The sequence below is a fragment of the Vidua macroura genome, chromosome 3 (assembly GCF_024509145.1).
Source record: "Vidua macroura isolate BioBank_ID:100142 chromosome 3, ASM2450914v1, whole genome shotgun sequence".
Taxonomy (NCBI): Eukaryota; Metazoa; Chordata; class Aves; order Passeriformes; family Viduidae; genus Vidua; species Vidua macroura.
The window spans coordinates 99154656-99162880 of NC_071573.1; the positions used below are offsets into that span (position 1 = coordinate 99154656).

The 8225-nt window shown below is 37.4% G+C and overlaps 1 long non-coding RNA gene across 1 annotated transcript; it reads right to left on the bottom strand.

Moving 5' to 3' along the window:
- Window positions 1-1014: 1014 nt before the first annotated feature.
- LOC128805694 (uncharacterized) lies at window positions 1015-4199 on the bottom strand. The gene is made up of 2 exons (XR_008436526.1): window positions 4108-4199; window positions 1015-1744 (listed from the first exon to the last, which is right to left on the bottom strand). It is a non-coding gene; the product is annotated as an uncharacterized LOC128805694 (long non-coding RNA).
- Between the last annotated feature and the right edge of the window lie 4026 nt (window positions 4200-8225).

Below are 8225 nucleotides of genomic sequence, written 5' to 3' on the forward strand. Positions count from 1 at the left end.
TTAAGGATTTCACATGTGCATCTGCCTGGACAAGGGGTGCTGATCTCCCACCCCTCTCATCAGAGAGCATTGAAAAATGCTTGTTTACCAGCAGAGATTGATGTCTGGGGCATTCACACATCAAGAGTATTACCTCCTCTGAGAATTGCAAAATTTCTCTAAATATTTATTTTTGAGTGCATTTTCTCTAACAAAATATCATCCGTTTCAATTTGTGTCATTGTATTCCTTGCATTAATCTATATATCTACCCTCAAATGCAAACAAAAGGAAATTCCAACACTGTAAAAATCCTGTGTTCACATGAAGGTGAGACTTCCTTACAAAAGCCCAACAGGCCAAAATAAGTAGAATACTGATTTTTTCCTACTTTTTTGCAAACGTTGAAAATATCTCCCTTTTTATACATAATGTTTCATCTTGTGAACTTTCATATACGTATGAATAAGAAATAAAACTTCACACAAGCTAACTAACTACCAACCATATAGACATAATTGCTTTTGGAAATATTGTACTTGAAGACATTTTCATGTCAGCTGTATATGTTTGAGTATCATCATAACACGGTGTTTACACCAGATTAATACCATATGCTGTGTGGGAATTATGTCAGGTTATAAATGGAAATACAGTATAATATCTGAAATTCAGGAGCGCTTTAGAATCTGATTTCTGCTAAAGCACTGCTATTCTAGAAGAACATAAGTTTGAATAACATTACTTTTGATTTACACCAGTATACTGCAGATAGAACCCCATTCCAGCTGCCTTAAATTTTTTTAAACAAGTGTTAAAATTATCACCAATTAAAATTGTTTCTACACACTTCTAGTGGATTCATGACCTCATTAAGGCAGCCAGGAATACTGCCACAGAATCATGGTGAGGCCCCAGATCTGAGGAGAGTCATTTTTCTAGCTTTTCTTCTCCCAAAATGATGCCACTCTCCCATGTCTCTTCTAGGCCTCTAGTGAGACCTGTCAACACATTTTAGCTCAAAGCTGAAAGCACTTCTTTAATCTGCATTTTATTCACTGCCTAAGTAATTTAACAGTTGTCGAGCAGGTCAGGAATAGGAATAAAAGTACAAAAACACAAATGTGGGGAAAGATGAGAGGTGTTTAGAACACAGCAGAAGAGAGCCCAAACCGAAAGCAGTTAAAAACAGAAAAGAAAGGCAAATTAAGGAGCAGAGTGAGAGTACCAAAGCCAGTAAAATCCAAGAGAGCTTTCCACTGATTTTAATCAGACCCCCTGGGAATGACAGAGAGGAGAATAATACAGGACACTGAGAGAGATGGCATCATTACAGTGAAAGGGCTTAGCAAAAGGAGAGCAGATGCTGACAGCAAGTGAAGGTTTCCCAAGGGACCATCTTCCCACACCGCTGAGGAAGACGCAGCGGGCTCCTTCCTGGGCTAAGCCGACCAGCTTCAGGAGCCAAAGTGCCCCATTAAGTCAGCATCGTGCTCCAGTCTCCATTCTGCTCTCCATGGGGTTCATTATCCACAACTCCAGCTCTGTGCTCGGGCTCCCACACAGAGAGGCTTCCCAGCAAGCCAGGGCAACACAGGGGCAGAGCAGGAGTAGAGCTGGGTCACCCCCAAGTCCCTGCAGACCTGACCCACCTTTGTTTCACATTCAGGCTGCTCAAAATTAGGCAAACACCTGACCCCTTGGACAGCTTCTTAAATTCACACTCAACTTCTTCTGAGCAGACCACATTACTCAGGTCAGCAGACTGGAAAAAAGGAAAAATATCAGAAAATTCCCTGAGTTTAAGTAACATTACATTATTAAATGTACAACATTATATGAGAAGCTTTCAGAAAATTACAGTATCTGAGATCACAAAAATAAAGGGTGTACTGGTTCCTCAGAAAACAAAATTCATGTCTAAAGAAGATTTTTAATTTGGAGTGGATATGCATGCTAGCATCACAGCATCTCATGTAAGGACTAAAGTATCTTCTAGATATTCCATGGAATGTTTTCTGTGTGCTGCAGTAAGTTCTCCCATGCATTTTCCACTAAAACATATTCATGTTATTCACTTAAACATTATTTAACTCTCTTAGGGATGACAGATTGCCATTTTGATTAAAAATTTAAGGGTTTGCTGTTGATTTGACCCTGATTCATACACTGAGTAGGACGTGATATCTTTTGTGCTAATCTAGTTCCAAGCAGATTTAAATATATATTTATATATATATATATATATATATATATATATATATATATAAACTATGTTGGAGGATTGACTCTAGAAGGAGAGCATTAACTCTGTCTTTACACGGGACCTATTAATATGAAAATTATTGTAATATGATTAACGGCTCCTCTTAACACCAAAGAGAGTGAGTCTTGAGAGATTATTCTGCAAGATGATAACGTTTCCCTATCCAGTTTGTAACCCTAGGGAAAACTGAAAAAATATGGATTCTGACTTGAACAATAATGAAATGGTAAGTGATATAGCTTTGCTGTCTTATAATGACTGTATTAATTTGCAAGCTGTAGGGCTAAACCAGAATAGAGGTGCTCAAGGAGATACGCCTGTTATCTAGGCAACAGTTAATATGATGAAAATGTTATTTAGAAGCAGCTCCGTATTTTTATCATAAATATAACTTTAATTCCTTGAGAGTCTCCATAAAGTCCTGGTAGAATGTAATAAATGCAACATAATCTAAAAGAGAAGACTGTCATTTATAACCATTCCCAATATTAGTTATGGATCTTTTAAAGTTTAAAAGCACTTTCTGTAAGAGAATCTGTCCTATATATTCCATCCCATATTACTTCCCCAGTTTAGAAAAATAACTCAACTGTGATAAAGAGATTCAATTTTTACCTTTTGCTTGCTTTTTTGAGTTAGCATGGCAGACCTTATCTATTAATTTGCCAGGGAGAATTTCTCTTCAATGATTCTCTTTTCCTCAAAAGTGAAAGTCTTTTAAATTTTAATTTTAGTGTGAGAAGGAAGTACTTCACAACCAAATGACAAAATGGAACTATATACAGACTGATGTTTTATCACCTTTCATCAGGCTGAAAGTGTAAAGCTTCTGTGAATGCAATTCTCTTACAATTGTCAGAATTTTATATTACTGATATTTATATATGACTAGGCTGAATAAGCCTTTTGATTCACTGGTGAGGTTGTCTGGTACAGATTTCATGTCATGGTTACTGAAATTGAACTTAACTTGACAAGACCATAAATGACAGCTATTTTTTCTATGACAATAGCATAACTTCAGCTTTTGGGAAACAGTATTTTTTAAGTTTCCTGGAAGTCAGCATAGTGGTCTGAGAGCTTAGGACTGAACCAAGCAATAAACACAGGGTCATAATGAGTAACATACAATTACACAATATGCAGTTCAGACCTCAGTCAGAGCCTCTCTTGCCTGGCTTCTGCAAGGAACTCATGTTTTTTCTTGTCTCCCTTGGATCACAGTGCAAATACGCTGGCACACTCTACACACACCTTTGGGCAGAAATGATGAGACAGGATGAGAAGGAGCAGTGGCCTGTACACTCTGCAGTACATCACCTCTTCGTACGGTGCTGCAAAGGGCTGTTCTCCTTCCCAAGCCACTGCTCCAAGTGTTCCATCCCTGAGGATCCATTTTACAGAAGTATCTAATATGAGCTAACAGTCTGATGTTCATAAAGGGAGAGTATTCAAGATAGTGTTGATAGATGTTTGCTCTTGCCTGGCTGCATAAAACAGACAATCAATTATTTTTTTTTCTGTTTTCTTATGTAGTGCTGAGTTAACTTTAGGCCTAGACATTATGGAAGATCAGTTCAGCAGCTGCATGTTCCTCATGAAACTGATGTCTGCAACAGGCTGAAGGGTGTGATGTTGCTACAAACTTTGTAGGCAAGTCTGATGTTTCCAAATACTTAGTGATACGATGGAGTTACCTGAGGATCCTCAAGGATGGGGAACACTTAAATCATCCTTCTGGATAAGGGACAAAAAGAAACTCTGCTTTTCAAGGAAGAAGTGGGTGTTCTAATTCTGCTTAAAGCAAAGAGAGAGAGAAAGCTGGGGTTGATTTGGTTCAGACCATGTCTTCTGATGTTTACCTGTGAAGTAAATTATCAGGTTTTTTCTCCATGTGACAGTGCCATCAAAATATACTGTGACATGTTGAAGCAGACTTCCATCTCTGAAGGAGAAAAACACTAAGGAAAAAAAGACATGGGAAATGTATTAAAATGTGTATTCTGTTTAGGTTTTTTTTCATCAAATATAAAGCACCTCAAATTGTTCATCAGGCAAACCAGCATATGATTTATTATAAATGAGAATAAGAATATTATGAGACAAGATTCTCTCTGTTTACCATCCACATAAGCAGCTGCTCTAATAAGTTGTCTTTCTTTCTACATATTCTACATGTTTATGTGATAGCCACAGATTTCTGTATCACTAAACACAAAAGCCTCCACCACCTCCTCCTGAGATAGAACTGACAGAAATTTATTTGGAATCTGAAGGATATTCTCCCCACACTGGTATTTTCCTTTAAACACTCTCATTTTAGGGGAGCAGGAAGGAAGTTCTTTTATTCATCTTTGGTGTGCACAAAGTCTCTGTTTCTGTTGTAGATTGCAGGGTGTTATGGCATTGTCTATGTCAATATTGCCTGAGTACATTCTAAAGCCCTGTAGCTCTGAGCAGGTAGGATTCTGTCTGTACCTAAATGATAAGACTGCATCTGCTATAAATATAATAACATCATCCACACACATACAGATGGCTACAAAAGAGTAATGAGACATCTTGTTTTGCCAAATATACATCCTAATGAAAGAAATCAGAGACTACTTTTTAGCTCTTGAGATTTTTAATCTTTAAACATTTGAGTTCAAGTTCCTCTTGGCTCTGACAATATTCAGCTTTTTATTATATTATTTTGTTCTTCCTTCCCCCACTAAAATCCTAGTGCATGATTTAATTACAAATAAGACTCTTGGCACATGTTTCAATTTAAAGAGAATTTTTTTTTTCTGCTAAATGTATGTCTTTTCTTCAGTGAAAGGACAAGTTTAAATTACAACAGGGAACACAATCATCCCATAAAGGTTTGGAAAAGCCCCCATTTTCTTCTAAAGCTTAAAATACTTTTCAAAAACTCACTCCCAGCAAGGCTCTTTCAACATGGCTATTAAAATATAAATGACCATTTTCATTTAGGTTTAAGCAAAAAAGAATCCATTGTCATTTAAGTCTACTGCCAATTTCTCAGCTGGCATAAATCACCATTATTCCAGCTTAGTGGAGTAAAACTGCTGTACATCCAGTCCAGGATCTGGCTCCTGTTTTCTATTAACTCAGGTAAAGGGTACCTGGATGAAATCCTCTAGCCTGTGTTTTACAGGTAGTTAGACTCCAAGCTCTAATGATCTCTCTTCTGCCTTTGAAACCTATGAATCTAATGAGAATTATGTGCATGTATCAACGGGAAAATATACCTGTTTACTGCACAAAATTCTTGTGCCTCATTTCACAAGACATAGAAACGTGGCTATTTCTTAAGCCAGGATTTCGTTTTGCGGTATTGATAATTATATTACAAACAGTAATTAGCACATGAAATTAATAAATCTTTTGCTTCTTCATTTACACCAGTTTCCCATATTGTATTAGTAACCACGCATTAGCTAATCAGCAGGTTGGGAGGGAAAGCTGCCAAAAGCAGATCTGATAATTGGCAGCAGTCAAACAATCATAGCAGGAAACTTTACACTTCCTGCGGACAAGGCTACTGATGGAGACAATGCTGAGATACAACATAAGGGGGAAAATCTACAATGTTTTGTTCTTTCATGTTTCATTATCTCATGTAAAACTGGATTCACATATCACAGGCACTTTGCACAGAAACTATATAGATAACCACCACTGGTTAAGGAAAACTTGGTAATCTAGTGATCACCTAGAAACATTCACAGATTTGTCCTCTGCCAAATTTTACAAGACATTTAAAACACAGTTCTATCTCTGTAAGTCCATACATGGCACAGTTATTACTGCAATAAGTGATCATTTGATACATTTCACTGCCCAACAATGCCCTGAGATAAATATCAACAAATCCATCCTCCAGCAAGGAAATTTAGACACACATCAGCTGAGTATTAGACCCAATCCAACACTTTAGATGCCTCAGATAGTATCAAATTCAATATTCTAAATTTTCCCTCATCTACTGCTTAGCCTTTGCACCATCTGAAGTTCTTCAAGTGTTAAGACTAAAGTTTCCCTAGTCATCTCAGTGATTCTCCTTCTAGACATAGATAGAAACGCTTCAATTTTACAGAATAAAGATCCCAGGAATCCAAAATAGCTTTGACTCCAAGCATTATCCACAGCTTGGCATCCTTAATTTATCTTCTTCCTGAAGGCATTCTTGCTTATGCTTTACATCAAATATCCCCAAGATTAAATACAGTAATAGTATTTCAGAAAAGCAGAGTTGAAAAACTCCCACTTCTGCTCATACATAGGTGACTTGTCCCTCTGGGCCACCATCTCTGTAAGTCTCTTTCACAAGAAGGAACATTGTCCATAGGAAAACATCAGATTTCCTTTCTGCAAAATGGCCTATATCTGGACAGGCAGGACAATTCCAAGAATTGCACTTCAGGCTTTGACAGAAATAACTGGTGTTATATTCACTATATAAAGCAAAGGGGTAGAAGAAGGCACAAGATTATGAATCCTAAGAATTAGCTTCCTATATCTTAATATGCATAGTGCCTACATAACCACAAGGCACTGGCCTTTAAGAAACACTCTTGGCACTAGCAGTTTCCACCGTTTTTCCCTACTACTGAGGGCTAATCAGTGCCGTTACTTAAACTGTAGTCCCCCTCATGCCAAGTTGTCAAATTAGGGACCAAATCCTAACAAATTTCTGAATGCGCAGGAAGCCAAACTCTTTAGGCATCTTTTATCTTCCTAAAGAAATAACATGTAATTTTATTAAACAAATGGGGAGTAGGAAGGCTGAAAAAAATCCTGAACTTAAAATCATAACAAAACACAGAATGAAATAATTTCAAATGGTAAAGGAAGAGGAGTACTGGATCATGTATCTCTCTATATAGGTCTGCCTAAACCTATCTGTCCTATTCACTGTTTTTACTGTATTTTACATTGGTTTTGGGCTGTGTTTCTAGTCCATGCATATAGAGGGCCCCAAATACAGGGTTCTCATCTGCACCAGTTTTCAGGCAGGAACAAATAAACAAACACAAATCAATATGAACTAATGACAGAGAATTAACACCTGAAGAACAGTCAGTGCATTGCACTCATTTTCAAGCACCTCGAGATGACAAAGCTTCAACTAAGATATGAGATGTACAGAAAGAGACATACAGAGTAGGAGCCAGAAGAGCAAGATCTAGTCCAGTCTTTGAAACCAGACTGCCTTTGCTGACATTGAGGGTATATACACTCCTTGGAAGGTGTGGGTTTTGGGAAGAGATTTGTAATATTTCTGCTATGTAGGAATATGATCACCATCTGCTCAAATCTGCTGAATTTTGCCTCTAAGATTTCCTTTACAAATCTAAGATGGAGCTCTTTGGCCAGCAAATTCTGGGACATCCTACCTTCATCTGCAGTATCTCAAATATATGGAAAATGAGTCCACCAATTTGCACTGCTTCCTCCTACTAAATGCTGAATACTTTAAGCTCTCAAGCATAACAGGACTTCAAAGGATATTGTCATTACTACCAAGTATCAAAATCAGAAGGAAAATGCTGGGTAAAATGCCATCCTTGAGGTAATCTCTAATCTCCCAAAACATAACAGCAAGCTTTGCCTTTACTTTCAGTGCAAGCAGATCAGGACCCTCTGGTAAACCATGTGTTTTGTGGATTAAATGTTCACATTTCCAAGGTCGCACAGCAAAAGGGAATGATAGTTTTCCTATACAAATTTCAGATTTACCATTTAATTAATTGACTTTGGCAGTTGGCACACAACCTTTAAAAAAAAATTCTGAAATGTCAGCCTTGAACAGGGAAAAAAATAATTTGATGAATTTAATCTAAGTGCCAACCAAAGCACAAATGTTCCCTGTGGACCCGTTACAACACTGGAGTTCACAACTGATTGCTTGGGAATGAGCAAACTGATGCAGCAAAATATTTACTAGCTAAGTAGATGTAGTTTAATATATACA